Source organism: Canis lupus, chromosome 6, assembly GCF_048164855.1.
Source record: "Canis lupus baileyi chromosome 6, mCanLup2.hap1, whole genome shotgun sequence".
NCBI classification, from domain to species: Eukaryota; Metazoa; Chordata; class Mammalia; order Carnivora; family Canidae; genus Canis; species Canis lupus.
In genome coordinates, this window is record NC_132843.1 from 59584384 (window position 1) to 59602739 (window position 18356).

At 44.5% G+C, this 18356-nt stretch overlaps 1 long non-coding RNA gene across 3 annotated transcripts in view; it reads right to left on the reverse strand.

Annotated features, from left to right (window-relative positions):
- Window positions 1-18356, reverse strand: part of LOC140635713 (uncharacterized) — an 81254-nt gene that overhangs the window by 36246 nt on the left and 26652 nt on the right. The window contains exons 1-3 of one of the 3 annotated variants that reach the window (XR_012033059.1): window positions 9332-9829; window positions 8238-8583; window positions 5592-5779 (exon numbers count right to left, since the gene is read on the reverse strand). This is a non-coding gene — a long non-coding RNA (uncharacterized lncRNA). Of the gene's footprint in view, window positions 1-5591; window positions 5780-8237; window positions 9830-18356 lie in introns of those variants that run through there. The other 2 variants (XR_012033057.1, XR_012033058.1) reach the window with 2 other exon arrangements.

The following is an 18356-nucleotide window of genomic DNA, read 5'->3' on the forward strand; positions in this document are numbered from 1 at the left end:
CTGGGATGGAGTCCCATGTCAGGCTCGCCACAGGGAGCCTGCTTTTCCCTCTGCCTGTGTCTCTGGTTCTGTGTGTCTCTCATGAATAAAAAAAATACAATCTTTGGGGAAAAAAAAGATGTGGATGAATGAAGTGCTTCTCTGGCATTTCATGGGAATTTCTGCAGGCTGGGATATGGCCTCAAACTGTTAGGCCTTCTGCTGGTTCCCAAAATGGGAGATTGCCCACTCAAGTCCCAGGGTTGAAGCACCACTGTGAGCAAGGAGCAGGGCTCTGTCCTGCCCCTACCACTCCTCCCTTCCTGCAGGCGATCATGCTAACCTCCTTTCACTGGGATGGTCACATCATCACAGACAGCCATGTGGGTTTCTACTAGCCACAGAATACCAGTCAAGTATTGACACAGCTATTTCTTTAATGACCTTGTATATGGTATTAGTTTAAGTGTTTCCACATGTCCTAGAAAGACACAAGCATCCCAGTCAGGTACAATCTGAAACCAGTCCCTGGACTCAAAGGGCAAGAAGAGACAGAAGAGGCAGCCACTGCAGGTTGGTAGGTGGCAGGTGTAATAAGCAAAGAGAACTTTGTAAGTTCTCTTGAGGCTTGCCTTGAGTGGCCGCAAGATGAGTAGATCCCCACAACTGCCTGCGCATCTTAAAAGTTTATACAGAGGACCTCATTGGGTTTAGCTGTGTACACCATCCAGATGGTCACAACACTACATCACCATCTTAAGGCTCTGTCCTTTTGGCCACTTCTGGGAGACAAAAAGGCAAATGGAACCCATATTCCAAGGATTGGAGAGGGGGTGAAGAGCCTCTGAGTGCTGGGGTCCATCTCATGGGTCATCCAAAGGTCACATTCTTTCAATGACCTCCTCAAATTAAGACAGAACTCAGGCTAAGGGGGAGTGCTGGGTGCCATCTTGTCTGTCCCATCACCCCAGACCCTGACTGTCATTTGAGAGAAGGGACTTTCATTTTAGAGATTTCTGGGGAAAGGAACTCATTCTTTCATCTGTCATCAGGTCACTAACTTACTTGGCCTTCTCTAAAAAAGTTCTCCCTCATGTCTAACCTGAACTCTGTTGAAGCTTTGAATCATTTCTCCCAGCTGTGCACATTCCCTGTGTCTATGGAGTTTCATGACCTATTTCACATGTAGGCAATAGGAGTTAAAGGCTGCTCTGTGACAAATTAAATCAAGGACAAGGGATTAAAAGTCGGCCTGCCATCCCAGGGCCAGTCACTCAGCCACTTTTCTGGTCCAAAGTCCCTAATCAAATGAACAAGATCTAGGTTCTTTCAAAAGCAAGCATTGATTCCTATTCTTTTCCTCTTCTTCACCCCTAAGTGGTAACTCAGAGCTATCCATTTTTAAGTGATTTTCTTCTTTCTGAGTAGTTCCACTTTGGGCATTTTGCTATTTTTATATTATTTATATGGGTGTGATCCTTTTGTGATGATTATCTGTGATTAATCCTCGCAGCTATGGGAAAGTCAGTGTAACAGCTTGTACTGCATCTAACAAGAGTTGATGTCTGTGTAGCTTTTTGTGTTAAGCAGCTTTGCAAGTTCACTTTAATTGACAAGAGAAAAAGAGGATATGCAATTAAAAAGGTGTTTATTATTTATTTTTTAATTTATAATTTATAGAAATTATGTATATAGTAGACAGATAATAAGGCATGCTTTCAGTGGGATTTAATGAAGCCAGGTGGCACACTGGCAGGGCCCTAGTGCCCTCCAGCAAAGAGCTTCTCATGCCCTCCTCCCCACGTCTAGGCTCCCATCAGAATGAAGCCATCTTCTGCCAGTTGGAGGCAAGAGAAAGGGCAATATTGTGATAGTCCTAGGAATATGATCACAGCATGGATCTCCAACTCCTATTAAAACAGGAGCTGCATTTAAATCATCACACCTCATTTCTGACGAAAGGGACAAGGAGAAGTCAATTCACTCCCCAAGAGTGGCTGGCTCTTCAGACTCTGGCAGTCAGGCAAGAACAACTCAGCTCTTGAGTTTAAAGGGTTAAAAAGGAGATTTACACCACCATATTTCTTTCCCTGAAACATCAGGCAGTTCATATGTACACATTTCTCTCCACTAAGACCTAATTTTCCACCATTTCCCTTGATTTGCAGCTCCCTTTTCCCCATTTCCTTGATTTAATGCCCAATTATTTTTTGTCCCATTGCCAGTAAAACAAAATATTTCATAACTGCTTCTGTGAGGTTTTAGATACTGTTTTAAACACATGACTTACACACCTTATATTGCAAAATTTAGAGAAATCTCATGAACACTTACATATGAATTCTGCATTTTTCTCAGCCAGCTGACCTAAACTTGATATTTAAAAGCACCATATCATTCTTCAACTAATCTCTACATTCCCCTGTCTCTCAGGTTCCCACTCAGCAGTCTTGGTGTCCATTTGGAAGCAGAGACATCAAGACGGCATTTTTCCTCCTTTCCCTCCTCTGGTCATGAAGGGACACAAAGGGACAGAGAACTATCTGGGAAGTCAGGAGACTGGCACCTAGTTCCACACCTGCCGCCAATTGACTGTGGGGCTTTGGTTGCCTCATCTCACCAATTGGGTTATTAGTTACTTAATGTCTAGAACAGGGGTTTCAAATCAAGTCACTTCTAATTTTCTTACAGCTCTAAAAACTCTAGATCCCCTTCTGTGTCCTAGAAACAAAAATTAAACATCCAGACTTATGGGCCTGGTTTTGGTATTTGAGGAGGGAGAAAATAAAACATCAAGAGGCAAGGCTTCTCTACTCTTAGAATCTTTTTTCCCTACTTAAGCCTCGTTTGGCCTAATTTTCACATGCCATAGATACAAGGACAGTAAGATGGAAAGGAATCTTATAGGAGTTGTCGCTGATTTGTTTGATAATCCTACTTATTTTCCTGCTCACCAGCTTTACATCTAACTGTTTCTGTTCTCAATAAAATAAAAGTAAAAGCAACTTTGTTTTGAAAACTTCATGAAGGCTATAAAAATACTGGAGACAACCTGGAGTATCTGAAACCATTATTACCAAATTCACTCTGGAAATGTCACGGAATGTGGCTACTCAATCGCACTCCTACCAGTAAGAAGGGACTACTTATAATTCAAGGCAAAACTCCCTCATGTAAGCCCCTAGTCCTGTCACATTTACTCTCAGGCCTGATTTCCACTACCCAGAGGGGGCAGAGCTGGCTCTAGCCAGGTCCCAGCCAAAGGTCCAAGGCAGGGATTAAGTTCTATAAAAGGCACTTCTTACTAGATATAAGATCTAGTGGAGCAAACACAACAAAGTCCTGGGGAAAAAATGAGCTTTGAATCCGAGACCAGACACAGGGGGCCGAGAGGCAAGGAAATCAGAAGTGCAGAATTGAGTAGAGAACACCCAAAGGAATATTAGATTGGACTAGATAAGAAGGGATTCCCAAGAACACCAAGGTAAGAGGGCAGCCTGGACAAATTACCAGGCCCATGCTGGAAAGGGGTCAGATTATATTGCACATCAATCAAATCAGCCCTTGCTAGAGGGCCTGATGTTGTTTCCCACTGGGGCCAAACATACCGTTAAGTTCCTGGGGCTTCTAAGGTGATTACTATAAACCACTGATAGTATTTGCTTCTTGGGGACAGACAATGGCCTGACAGCAGGTTGGAATAGGCTGAAATCAAGAGGATTTGGGAAAGATGGTGGATTGACTACATAATGTTCCCCCCACACACACACACACACACACATTTCCATCTCCAACTACCTCTATTTCCTGAGCAAAGGAGCCATTAGAGCCTGAAGGCACCAGGGTGAATATGGGGGAAGGCTCCCGGGACTCTGTGGAAGAAGTTGGTGGAAGTTTCTCCACTGTGGGCCTCCACTGAGATGCAGTTTCAGAGTGCCCAGGTCAGAACTTGCAGGTCCTAATAGCACTTGATGTACACAGTTGCCCTATGCGTGCACGCACGCGCACACACACACACACACACACACTAGCAGGGGCAGGTCTACATCTGTCCTGGGTGAGGGTCCTGTTCTCTTTACCCCTATGAAGAGCTGAACTAAGTCCTCCTTGCTCTTGGAGTTGGAAAGGCCCAAAGAAACCAGGAAGAAAAGAGAGTCTTCCTAGAGTTTAGCTGCAACACGGGTCTTCAGGGGTGACAAACCTTTGGCCTTTCTTCAAAATACCTCCACTTAATATTCTCCAATAAGCACACCTGAGCCTCAGTGAGGAGCAACACAACCAGCAGCAAAAGAACTGAAAGAACATTGAACACAGTCCTGACCTGTGGGAGCTTATATTCTAGGAGGAAACAAATACCATGGCAAGAGCCATGCATTTCCATCAGTACTAAAAATAAGCCAACAGGAGAAAATCATCCTCTTTCATAAGGGGCAAGAAGAGCTTCTCACAGACTGCTTCAACAAGCAGGAAATGGGCATTTTTCTCTTTTTCCATATTTTTGGAGGAATTTTTTTTTAAATAAAGGGATAGGGCCAAGGAAGACTTTCTCTCTTGTGACTCCTTACTTTTTACTATGTCAGACATAACTATACCACAAGGAAGCTGGCCTCATAATACAGGCAACAGAAATTTATACACCCAAATGAACATAGTCGATGGTGTTTTAAAAGACTGATAAATAACACCTCTTTCTTTATCAGCTGGAGATTAAAACCAAATGAGAGATATACACAGGAGTCATATAGATAGGATTCAAAATATCACCAACATTATTGACCATGAGGTTTTAGATCTGTGGCCAAGAGGGCTTACTAATACTTTACTTCCAAGTTAATCAGACCCACCCATGCAGACTTCTCCAAGGGGTGTCTTACTCCAGGCCAAGACATCTGAAGGCTGACAGATCTGAGAGTAGAGCCCAAAAGAGGCTGAGCCACCCATGCCCAGTCCTACTCCCTAACTCAAAGTCAAATGCAATTATCATTTGCCCCTGGAAGGAATAGGCATGGGTGGGGAGTGGGTGGAGATTGGCCAACAGAGTTATTCTAGAGGATCGCCCTCTATGCAGGTGCATATAATCGGGAAGACACCTCTTTTGCCCCCAACCTAATAACCATCTCCTTCCAGGTGGACCCCAGGCACAAAGTCTCTCTTTCAAATGCTACAATTGTTCAGAATATTTTGGAACTCCTCTCCACTCCTCTATTCAGAGTCTGCGGTTACACTGTGAATACCTTCAGCTACAGCAAAGTTTCATCTCCAGACAAGAGACAGTCTAAAGTCATTGGAATAAAGCAGGCAGAAAACTCTGGAGCCAGTATGAGAATGATAGTGGAGAGATGAATGTGCTTTTCTTGTATGACGTACAGTAGTCCTCCCCTTATCTGCGGCAGATATGTTCCAAGAACCCCGGTGGGTGCCTGAAACCACAAAGAGTCCTGAACCCTGTATATACTCAGTACATACATACCTATGGGAAAGCTTAATTGATAAATAGGCACGGTAAGAGGTTAGCAACAATAACCAATAATAAAGTAGAACAATTACAACAATATATGTAGTAAAAACTATGTAAATGTGTTTCTCTCTTCAAAATATCTTATTGTACTCACCCTTCTTGTGATGACGTGAGCTGATAAAATGCCTACGAGATGAGATGAAGTGAGTCGCAGTAAATAACGCAGGCGTTGTGATGTAACGTTAGGCTACCATTGACCTTCCGATGACTCCATGATTTGATGATTTGTCAGGAGGAGGATCCTTGACCAGGAGGAGGATCCTTGACGAGGGGTAATTGAAACTGTGGAAAGCAAATGGGCAGATAAGGGTGAGGGGGTTGTTACTGGTGTTACTGTATAAAAGGATCCTGAAGTTCAATCAGTGTTTTTACATAAGAGCAGCACTCTGGGCATGAAGGTATGGTTACTGTGGTGATACTTTCTGAAGCTAAAAATTGAGACACATGGGCTGACAAAGACTTTTTGAGCCACTTTCACGTGGAAGAAGTGATCTTGCAAATATAACTTAGATGCTGAACTACTGAACTTTCTGACATATTTCAATGGTTTATGAACAGAGCCAGATGAAACTTTGATGGAGAACTGCATTATCAATTCTAAACACACAAGTGGCATGTGTGGAGTACTTATTAAGTTGACAACTTTGAAGAGGATAGTTTTCATTTCACAAAATTCTGGTATATTTATACATTAAAAAAAAACCACACGGCTTTACAGTAAAACCTCAAATGTGAACACTGGTGAGAGGCTTTGGTGCGTTATACTGACCCTCACCAGGAAGCCCAAACAGCTATACCAGCTCAGCTGTTACTGGAACAAAGGAGTGAGCTGCAGACGAATAAATCCTTTTTAACTGCATATCCATTTCAGAAGAGGAATTAATCATATTTTCTACTACATTTACATTATCCATTGGTTTGTAATTAATTTTGTGGGATGGCCTCTTTTATAAGACGGGAAACAAGTAATAGGGTTCAGAAGGTGGGTGGAAGAAGATGAGGCATTCAAAGGTAATTAAAAGTTAAAAACCCAAAAGCCAAAAGGAGGTTCAGTAGCCACATAGGAAAAACCCTGGTGTTTAGAAGGATTTGCCTCTTCTTGGTGAAGAGAAAAGCTCCACACAGGACTCTGAGGAAGAGAGGGAAAGACCTGAGGGTTGGGGAAAGCAGACAGGGTACAGCTTGTGATGGTTAGAAAGAAATGAGGGTATTTTCTAGCTACTTCCTCATAAGGAGGGAAGGAGGGGGAGAGGGGCCCAGGGAAGTAAGGCAATGGGAAGCTCAAATAAATAACATTTCTTAGAAAATCATAAGAAACATGGGACTTGAGGCACCTTGGTGGCTCAGTGGTTGAGTGTCTGCCTTTGGCTCAGGTCATGATAGTGGGGTCCTGGGAAGGAATACTACATCGGGTTCCCCACAGAGACCCTGCTTCTCCCTCTGCCTATGTTTCTCATGGATAAATAAATAAAATCTGAAAGAAGAGAAAGAAGAAAGAAAGAAAGAAAGAAAGAAAGAAAGAAAGAAAGAAAGAAAGAAAGAAAGAAAGAAAGAAAGAAAGAAAAGAAAAAAGAAAAATATGGGACTTACTCCTCTTGGCAAATAATGGCATTTAGAAATGCATTGTGCAGGGTGGAACACGGTGGCCCCCCCAGGGTTGTGCTACCAGAGCACACTGCTCCCCTAGGGCCATCCTGGAGGACTCCCATTAGAACATCAAACTGTTCACCCCTCTGCTCAGAAGATACTTTGACGCTGTCGGGAAGACAAGAACAGCTGGGCTGTTATAGTCAACAGGCTCCCACTTCCACACCGACCAGATTGTGTCATAATTGGAAATGTGAAATATGCCTTCCTCTGTTTAGACTTCTGAGGCAGGGTACACCTTGTTTGTGTTGCCTCCAAACCCCAGAAAGAGACAGTCCCAGGTTTGCATAAAGGTTCCAGGCTTGTCAGTGAGGAGAAGGGGCCAGGGCCCCTGCCAGGTCAAGAGTGAAATGTATGGGCTCAGTTGGAGGGAGAAGGATAGGAGACGGGAGAGGTTAGGACTGAAAATGTGCCAGCTTAGCTATAGTAGTATTGCACACGGAATGTCCTCACCAATCCCCCCGAACTGCCTATAGAATCTTCTGGTCCTTCAAGTTCAGGTCAAACCCTGCCCTGTTCCATGAGGCATCCTTGGTGTCTCAAGAAACCCTCACTCCTTATGGGAGGTTGAACTCCCATAATGCCTGCAGTTTGCACGTGGACCCCCCCGCCCCGGGACCCAGAGAAGTCTGCTGTGAGACCAAGCCCTCTGTCCCTAAGCTGCTCTTTCTTCCTTTTCCGTCAGTCCTCATCTTACCCATCCCTTCCCTGAAGTTCTCCCTTCCTTACCCTCCCCCACCCACCCAGAACCCACTCCCTCCAACCACATAGCACAGAGCCCCAAGACCTCCATTACTCAGGCTCTGCTGTCTGTGGTGGGTCAAAGATCGCCCTCCTCTGCCCCCGATTTCTGCTCCCAGACCTGTGTTCCTAGGCTGTGGGTTCATGTATGGGAGGAAGGACTTTGGGGTTTACCATCCAAGTTTGCACTTTGCTCTCTCCCCAAATATCTAAACATACCAGATACATCTCAAGCTGCAAAGATTCATTTCCTGCCAAGACGCATCACCAGGCCTGCTGAAATGACATGCAATTATCCCGTTAATGCGGTTTTGAGCTGAGTATTCTATCAGATGCCGTCACCCCTCCTCACCTTCCTGCCGGTGGAAGGTACTGTGCCCAGCAACTCCTCCTCAACTTCTGGGTTTCTTTGTGGCTTGTTGAGGGCGTAGAGGTGAAGAAAGTCAGAGAACTATCCAGCTACCCAGAAATTAAGATTTTTTTCTCCCAAACCAAGATGCAAATTCCTTTTTATTGCCCATAGGATGTAACATGGCACTGGGCCCATTTAGCTGCTTCAGGGCTGTTGCTAGCTAAGCAACAGGATGGGCCTCAAACTCAGGTCTATCAGACTGGGGACTTCCACACTGTCTCTGCTTGACACCACCTGCCTTCCTGTGTCCCATGATTTTCCATGTCTGGGCTGACCAGATGGTTCTCTGGGGAAAAAAAATAATAATTATTATTATTATTGGATCTGGGGATAAGAGGACAGGGGTGTTTGGGACAAGCAGAATTCCCTGCCCCCTGTCCTGTTGTGTGTGGCCTCCTAGCAAGCACATAATAAGTGGGGTCCAAGGCCATTAATGTCCATGGCAATGTTATCAACAGCTCCATCCTAGCTCTTGCCAAGGAATTTGACCCCCAGCCTGTGGCCAGGGAAAAATGGTGAGCAGGCCAGCCCAAGAACCCTACTCTTCCATCATGATTTGGCTGAGAGTAAGAACAGCGAGCATTAGTAATTTGTATTCTTTTTTATTGACAAGAGTCATGCCACTGAATCAGTACAACCTGCTAGGCCCCACACCCAGACTGAGATCTGACCCTGGGTCAGCAGACAGAGGCTTTCATGCATTTTCTAGTATTACAATCCCTTTTCTCCAGTGAAATCTTACACAGAACCCCAATATGGAAAAATAGTGAAGGTGGTGGGGGTGGGGATCCCAGAGCCCATCTACCCGGTCCTCCTCCCATCTCGGCTCCCTCACCCACCCCGGATACACCCAGGGTGAGGAAGAGTCCTAGAATTATAGCAGCAGGGCAGCAGGGCAGCGGGGGGAGGGAGCGGTTGGGCAGGAAAGCTGAATAGCACATTTGTTCTGCACAAGGCCCCTGGAAGTGGAGCTACTTTTGTTTTTAGAGACTAAATAATGGGCCAAGGGATCAGAATGAAGCCTGACACAGGACCTGTCAATGTTTCTAGCATTCATCGTCTTTAAATATTCAAACACCATGATTTTGAAGGATCTTTGACTTTTCTCTTCAATTTTTTTTCCCAAATGTCAACAAACACTGCCTCTGCTGAGTGAAGAGTCTGGCCTTGCCTTTCCTGGTGGAAAACAAAAGACGGAGAGTGAGGGAGAAGGTGAAGAAAAACAAGGACAAAGAATGATAATCCTCAACCATCCTGAGAGAGAGACCTAGAATTCAGGGAATGGGAGACAGGTGCAAGAACTTGAGAGCCACAGGTGAGCAACCCTTCGTGTGCTGGGTTGTTCCATCATGCCCTTCACCCTACAGATAAGGAAACTGGGGCTTCAAGAAGTAAATGGACTTACATTAGCTCATAAAGCCAAGTTGAATAAAAAAAAGTAAAGTTGAACCTGGAGTTCACCGTTTCCAGTTTCACATGGTAAATATTTTTAAAAGGGAAAGGCTGTTCTCACAGACTAAGGGAAAAAAAGATGCCCAGACGTGAATTAATGCTGTCAGCAAGCATTTATTGAGTCCCTACTGTGTGTCATCCATTGCCCTGCAGGCTGGGGAATAGAGATAAATAAGACATAGTCCCCGCCCCCAAGGAGTCCACAGGCCAGTGGGTGAAGCAGACATATAACAACCACTGCAGTACAACCTCATAAGTGTCTTGACTGTGCTGTGTGTATGGGGCTTGGAAGTGTCAGCAGGACAAGATACATAATTTACGGGCTCCAGTGCAAAATAAAAAGGCAGGGCCTTGTGTCAAAAAACAATTACTAGGAATTTTAAGATGGCAACAGCAGAGCAGTAAACCAAATGTAGGAGTCTTCTGAGCATGGGGTCCTATGTGACTGCACAGGTGCCACATAGCACTTCATAGCAGAGGTGCTTCTACAACCAAGTCTGAACGACAAAGAAGTCACCAGGATACAGGAGAGGAAGAATGTTCTGGGAGAAGAGAACAGCATGTTGGGGCGCCTGGGTGGCTCAGTCAATTAAGCATCTGCTCAAGTCATGATCCCAGGGTTCTGGGATCAAGCTCCAAGTCAGGCTCCCTGCCTGCTCAGCAAGGAGCCTGCTTCTCCCTCTCCCTCTCTCTTTGCCCCTCCCTGCCATGCTCTCTCGCAGTCTCACTCTCTCAAATAAATAAGTAAAATGTTTAAAAAAAAAAAAAAAGATAACAGCATGTCTAAAGGCATAGGGAAGTAGAAACGCACAGTATATTTGAGAAATAGAACAAGTTCAGTTAGGCCAGAGTGGGAGTTAGGTGGGAGAATAACAAGAAATGAGGCTGGCAAGGAAGCAGACCCCAAATAGCAAGATGCTTTTCTTTCTTTTCTTTCTTTCTTTCTTTCTTTCTTTCTTTCTTTCTTTTTTTTTTTTTTTTTTTTTTTTTGTAAATTTGTATTGGAGTTCGATTTGGCAACATATAGTATAACACCCAGTGTTCATCCCGTCAAGTGTTCCCCTCAGTACCCATCACCCAGTCACCCTAACCCCTGCCCACCTCCCCTTCCACTACCCTTTGATCATTTCCCAAAGTTAGGAGTCTCTCACGTTTTGTCACCCTCTCTGATATTTCCACTCATTTTCTCTCCTTTCCCCTATAATCCCTTTCACTTTTTTTATATTTCCCATTTGAGTAAAACCATATGATGATTGTCCTTCTCTGATTGACTTACTTCACTCAGCATAATACCCTCCAGTTCTATCCACGTCGAAGCAAATGGTGGGTATTTGTCATTTCTAATGGCTGAGTAATATTCCATTGTATACATAAACCACATCTTCTGTATCCATTCATCTGTCGATGGACACCGAGGCTCCTTCCACAGTTTGGCCACCGTGGACATTGCTGCTATAAACATTGGGGGGCAGGTGTCTTGGCTTTTCACTGCATCTGTATCTTTGGGATAAATCCCCAGTAATACAATTGCTGGGTCGTAGGGTAGTTCTTTTAACCCTTTGAGGAACAGATGCTTTTAAACCATACTAGGCAGGGGAGCCTGGGTAGCACAGTCAGTTAAGTGTCCAACTCTTGGTTTAAGCTCCAGTCATGATCTCAGGGTTGTGAGATCAAGCACCCTGTCAGGCTCCATACTCAGTGTGGAGTCTACTTGAGATTCTCTCTTCCTCTCCCTCTGCCCTTCCTGCTCATTAATTCTCTCTCTCTCTCTCTCTCAAATAAATAAATCTAAACAAACAACACCATACTAGGCATTTGGTATTGGTGAGTCATTGAAACTGCTTAGGGATAGGATCTAATGGGTACTTTGGGGAAAAGCAAAACAAACCATTTGGGCAGCAGAAAGAGTGTGAGTTGGAAGACAGTGAGCCTGAAGCGAGACCCAAGTATGAAGGTTGGTACAATGACCCAGGCAGGAAGAGGAATATTCAGAGGACATCCAAATATTGAAGAAAGAGTATATGGCTGGAGATGGAGATGGAGATTTAGGGGATTGTCCATGCACAGGGCAATTGAACTCTTGAGACTAAAGTTGCCCAGAGGGAGAATGAGAATGGTCATGAAAGGTAAAGAGGCAGGTGAAGGAAGGAGACTTCCAAGAGGATGACCAAAGGAGCAAATCACATGATTTAAGAGACAAACAAGCTTCATGGCGGACAGAGTGGCCAGCTTGTAAAATAGTCCAAAGAAAGGCAAAGACTACAGTGTCTGAGATAAAAATGTCCAAGGATGCAGATGGAGTCAGTGGCTGTTTCCCAGACATGGCAGTCCAGGTGAGCACAAAGACAATAGAAGGTTCTGGCTCTGCACCTCCATGTGCCCCGTGGCTGGATGCCTGGCTCTCCTCAGGTTCTTGGGGGGCTGCAGTAGCCTGAATCACTGGCTGTTCCAAGAGCTAGAGCAAAGTAGCTCTTCTTCCCACCTGCTCTCCTGTGGCCACCATGTGCCCCTGTGAGGGTTGACACTGGGAGGACACTAAGGTGTGCAGCTACCCCATGGATGCCTTCCATCTTTGTAGATGCTGACCCAATTACTCAGCCCATTGCCAGCCACACTGTGACCTCTGCAGCTGCCCAAGCTGTTTGCACAGAGGGTACACTACTGCCACCAACTTTGAAACTCTCTCATGAGGCCCCAAATAGGAAGATCCTCCACCATGCTTGTTAGAAGGCAACAGTACATTTATTTGACTTATTCTCCCAGCATAATAAATAGCTCATCTGGCTTAGAACTTAGTACAAGTTTCCCAGAAGGACCTGCTCAGGTAGGTGAGGAAGGTCTATACAGCAGGTAAAGCCCGTTCCTCCATTGGCCCTCAGGCAGTAGACTGAGCCCCCTCCAAGCCCCAAAAGAGCTCCTGCCCTATGAAGTACATGCCCTGGGAGATCAGTGGTCCAACATGGAATTTTCTTTTGTTAAGTTCCTACCATGTGCTAGGTGTTTCACATCGATTAGCTCATTTCTTTCTCAACTCAAGCCTATAAGTACTAGGATTGTCCTTTTTCCCAGAAAAAAATAAACCAGTGCAGCCAATGGTCGTATGACAGTACAAAGAGTGCTCAGGTCCTCTACTGCATATGGGGGAGGAGGCCTTTACACATTCTTTTGCGCTCTTTAATATCTCAGGCAATCATTTCTATAAATTCAGTATATTCTGCATATTCAATAGCTCCTGGCCTTGCCTCTCCCCAAAGATAGCATAGTAAGATGAATCAATCAGTGGGATCCTCTCTCATTCGTGGCTTCACATCCACTGGCTACAAGACTGTGGAAAGGGAGTGGGATGGGCCAAACTGGCTATGGTCCAAGGTTTCCAAAAGAAGTATCTCTCCTGACCCTGCAACTGTGTGGCTTCCAAAGGAGAGCTTCCTTTCCACTCCCAGGAAAGCTTCCTGCTGTTTGCTGAGAACACAGCACACACATGCATGTGCGTGCACACACACACGTGCACACATACACACACACACACACACACACACACACACACCGATCTCTTCCTTACTGAGTAAAACCCATTTCTCCTGCAGAGATAAACCACAGATGGAATCCACATCATATTTGAAAATGCAAGCCAGTCCACACTGGTTCTGGCTTGTTTACAGCTGGCATTGCTTCTGATTTGGCTTCCATCCATTCTGACTAGTTGATGCCCATGCCGTATCTGTTGGCTAAATATTTTTTGTATCAGCCTTGCTTCTGGAGACAATGAGGCCCAGACAAGTTAAGTAATATGTCTATGGACTCTCAGCTGTTAAATGGCAGAGTCAGCATTCATAACCAGCCCTATCTAACTCCACAGCCCAACCCTCCTAGCCCCAACACTCCATACATCAGGACTCTCTCTGACTGAATGCCTATTGGGTTGCCATATATATATAGACTCCTAGTGGTCCACCGAAACATGTTTGATGTCTCATGATAAAAATTCAAAGTTGACCCTGTTTGGAACCTTAGCTATACACTTAAAAAAAAATCTCTAAGGAAAGGCAAATGGTGAATCCTATTTCTACAAATCTCATAAATTTTGGATAAACCATCCAGTTGGAAGAATGAGCCAGGGCTTTTTTTCCCCTCTGAAGTGGATTACCAGTTCCTGGGAAATGCCCATAAATCAACATGCTTTCAGTTTCCAGGCCTTTACTAATGTTTTTCTTTTAAAGATCTTAGCTTGTTAGCAGGTGACCCTCACGAGTTTAGGGCAGTAGACCAGCCTAAATACTACCCAGATGAGAGACACTAAATTGAAACAGTTGCAAATAACCACCTTTCTGCTCTCCTGTGAAATAATTTTCAGGAAGCACTCAACAAGCCACAGGTGCTACAGCAGCATCGCCCCACTGGCACCCTGGACCAGAGGGGCTGGGAGCAATGGGTGCCTCGTTCCCACACTTCCGGGCTTCCCTAATCCACTAAGACAGTGGTTCTCAAAGCGCAGCTGTTACCAGCGGCAACAGCATCACCTGGAAACTTGTGAGAAATACAAATGCTCTGGCGCAACCCCATAACTGCTAAATCAGTGTATTAACAAGCCCACCACTGATTCTGATGTGTACTAGTATTTGAGAACCACTGCACTAGAGGTCTGCAAAGATTAAAATCACAAGAGTCCATCTCTTTGACAAAGAGAACTTCGGAACCGTCAGCCCTTAAAGAGAAGAATGTCCAAAAAAAAGTGATGTGAGAGAAGTATGAAATTCAGAGTATGAACATGGAATTGTATCCCAGCTCAGCCACTTACTAATCATATGGCCTTGAGCACCTCATTTAATGTTTCTAAGAATTAGTTTCATTGGCTGTAAAATGGAAATCATAAAACCTAGCACAGTGCCTGGTATACAGAAGGTGCTAAATAAAAAGTGACTGTTATAATGATGCTTCATCTCAATCAGCAACTGAGCACAGCCAACAGCTACTGTGTACCTCTCTCTCTGGTAGGTAAACTACAGGGAACATCCACGCAAGGGGAGGGATAACCTCCCTGGGGACAGGGGGACAGACTCCTCCACCCTCATCTGGAAATCTTGGTGGGGGAGGTTCAAACTTGGATGAGCTCTATTTGTGCTCAGCAAGGAGAATAATGGGATCACAGTGATCTCATCAGCACAGTTGGGGAGCAACAGATATGAAGCCCAGATCCAGATCTTCAGAGACAGAATGTCACCAAAGGAAAGCTGCCTCTCTTCTTCCTGCCGACATTCCCCCAAGAGACCATTGCTTGGAGAAACTTCAAGTTCTGTGCTGAAGTGCAATGCAAAGCTAAACAAGACCCTGAAATGCAAATGTCTTGTCAGCACAAGGCAGAGCAAGTCTTTACAAGGTAAACCAAAGGATCCTCAGCTCCCAACCTCCTGGGAGAGAAGGGATAGAGGGCAGGATCGGAGGCAAAGAATCAGAAGCCAAGTGCACACCTGTCACAGGGTCAGAAGGTAGGGCATGAGTCAATATAATTTATATCAGAGCTGCTTCTCCACTACACAATGAGTATAATTTACTCATTAAAATGCAGATTCAGAATCACCAAACCTGGAAGGGTGCCTGAGACTCTGCATTTCTTCAAGGGGAGAAAAAAGGACTAGATAATAAGATTATTTTTGATGGGCTGGAAAAAAAGGGAAATTTATAAATGCTGGCAACTTCATAAATTTTGTCTTCTTGCATAGGAACATGTCCTAGCCCTATGCTTCACACAATGTATTGCTTAATAAAATAAAGGATAAATTATAAAATAGTCTGTAGAAAAAACCACTAGTAAATGAAATGTTATTGTCATAATCATTACCATGTTACTCTGGACTCTCCCTAGCATGTGGTGTCTTAGAGTGCCAATCGGTCCTCATTTATTCAACATCCTGAGGCTCTAAGGACTACAAAACGAGCCCTGATTTTAGCCCAGAATTTACTGAGTCCACACTATTATTGTTTATTCATAAATACTTGTGCTTGCAGTTAATGAGAATAATATTTTATAATGTTATTCTACATATGTTTCATTTCTGATAATTTTATGGTTTCTGTTGCCCACCAGCCCTCCATCCTCATAGTCTATTTATCCATGATGTGGGGTGGGTGAAGTAAAGAGCAAACAAGGGATTAAATTTTCCAAGAAGAAGGCTTTAACATTAAAGTTTAGTTTTTTAAATTCACAGAAAAGATATTAATCTTGAGAGACGTAGTTTTCCAGTACAAGAACTAGGCACTTGAGAAGATGAAAGAGTCTTTCTGAATTCTGTAGACTAGGCAGGATGGAAAACATGAAGTGGGAAGAGTTTACCTCCAATGAAGGAGGAGAAGCTCAAGGGAAAAAAATCACAGAGTAGAGAGAGTTATGTAAGGTGGATGTCCTGAGAGGACTCCACCTGTCCCTTCTAGGGCACCTCTCCAGATGGTTGCTTACAGAATCCAAGTGGAAAGAAAGTCTCCCTATCACGAATTGATTGGGCATTGGTCAGGGTCCCTTGTTCTGAACCAGGAGGACAGACCATACATTACACCAGCTGCAGATACAAAGGCAACCAGTGCAGTGATAAGAGAGGGTAATGCTCACAAACCTGGTAGGACCAGCTACTCTACTTCAGAGGCTAGCCAGGACCAGAGGCCAGAAGACGAACCAGACAGGAATCTTCCCACCTCTTGGTACCATGATTCCTACTGGCAGGTGCCATCCCAGGTAGAAGAAGAGGGAACAGTTGATCAGGGACAAGGGTACTGATAGAAAGTTTAAATTTAAGTTAAGTGAGTTTTGGGGCACCTGAGTGGCTCAGTTGGTTAAGAGTCTGCCTTAGGCTCAGGTCACGATCCCAGGGTCCCGGGATTGAGCTCCACATCGGGCTCCCTGCTCAGCAGGAAACCTGCTTCTCCTTCTCCCTTTACCCTCCTGACTTGTGCACTCTCTCTCTCTCTCTCTCTCATTCTCTCAAGTAAATAAAGCCTTTTCAAAATAAAATGAGTTTTAACTATCTGAGTAATTAGGGGAAAAAAAAGACTAAAAATCAAGCCAGAATTTGACTATGCTACCTTTAATTACGAAGAATAAGTCTTTCACAATAGCAAAAAAATGATGGCTAGTGGCAGTTATAAGAAAATAACATTACGCTTTGCACATCTAAGTTGTAAGTTTCAAACCCACTACATGTTTTGGCTTTGGACAAGAGCAAGAGCAAAACAGATGAAGTCTCTATTCCCCTATGGAGCTCCTAGTTCAACGGGAAGGCAGTCGTTAAACAGGCAGCTCCACAAATAAATACAGGACAAAGTCATGCTCAGCTCCATGAAGGGAAAGTACAGGGAGGAAAGGAAGGAAAACCCCTGTCCCAAATCATCCTGCCCACACATCTTGATGCCAGAATTTCAGCATCTAGAAATGAATTCTATTGGTTAATCTTTGCTTTCTCCCTTAATCCTCTTTTACATGTGAAAACTGTGCAAGGAGCTGCTCATGAACTTGCTAACCTTTTCATTTTCAGAGTTGAATAATTGTCATTCTGTTCGAAAGTTCAAAAAGCAGGAAAGTTCCAAAAGTCTACTAGGGAAGGCAGGGAGGAGAGAGCAGTGGGAGCCCCGCAGAGGTAAACCCTTTTAGGGGGACGGTGGAGGATGGAGAAGGGAAGGAGGGGAGGCAGGGGGCTCAGGCAGGGGTGCGTGGGGTTGGAGGTTTCCATAATAAACTTGCCTGGCAGTCTTGCCTGAGGTTGCTCCACCCTGTACAATAGGATTTGGAGCTTAGCAGAAGTTTAAAGTGATCCTGTGGGTATGGTCTGATGTCTGCTCTAAGGTAGAATAGAGAGCCCCTAGATGCCAAGACAAGCTTGACTTCCTGGAAGGAGGTTTAGTCTCTTTCCCAAACCCAAGCGACTTCAGCTTTCATCTTAGTGCCCAGTGGTAAGTAGGGTCCTTCTTCCAGGGAGGATAGGAAACCCAGTTAACCAGAAACCCCTCTCACTTCCAGGAAGGAGCACGGCATTGTGGCCAAATTCATTGCTCTGACATCCAGCAAAATTCAGACTCCGCCACTTACCAGATGAAGCACTACAGGTGAGTTACTTGATCTCCCTGCACCACTACTTTCTCGTCTATGAAACAGGAAATATAAATGTAGTTATCTCATGGGGTTATTGAAAGATCAAACGAGACACCTTATGCAGAATGCTTTTTTTTACTAACCTGTAATTTACTGGCTTTCAGAGAGAGGCCACAGCCATCTTGGCAGGTGCACCCCAGCATCAGCATCACTTGAGTGTTTGTTAAACCCGGGCTCCACCCCAGACCTATGCAACCAGAATCTCTAGGAATCTGTGTTTTAACAGACTTTCCAGGTGACTTCTATGCACCCAGGTCTAAGAAGCATGACTCTATACTCACAGGTAAGCCTAAAGTCATGCATAGTATCTGTAGTGTGTGAGTAAAACGTTTGGGGAGGGTCAGGGGTGTTGAACTCTTGCTGGCAGAGTATCTTAGGCAAATCCTTTCTTCTCTGGAGGCAGTGATAAGATTGATGAGAGGACCCCATCACATGCCTGAAAGGGCTTTGCAACACATCAAACAATGTGA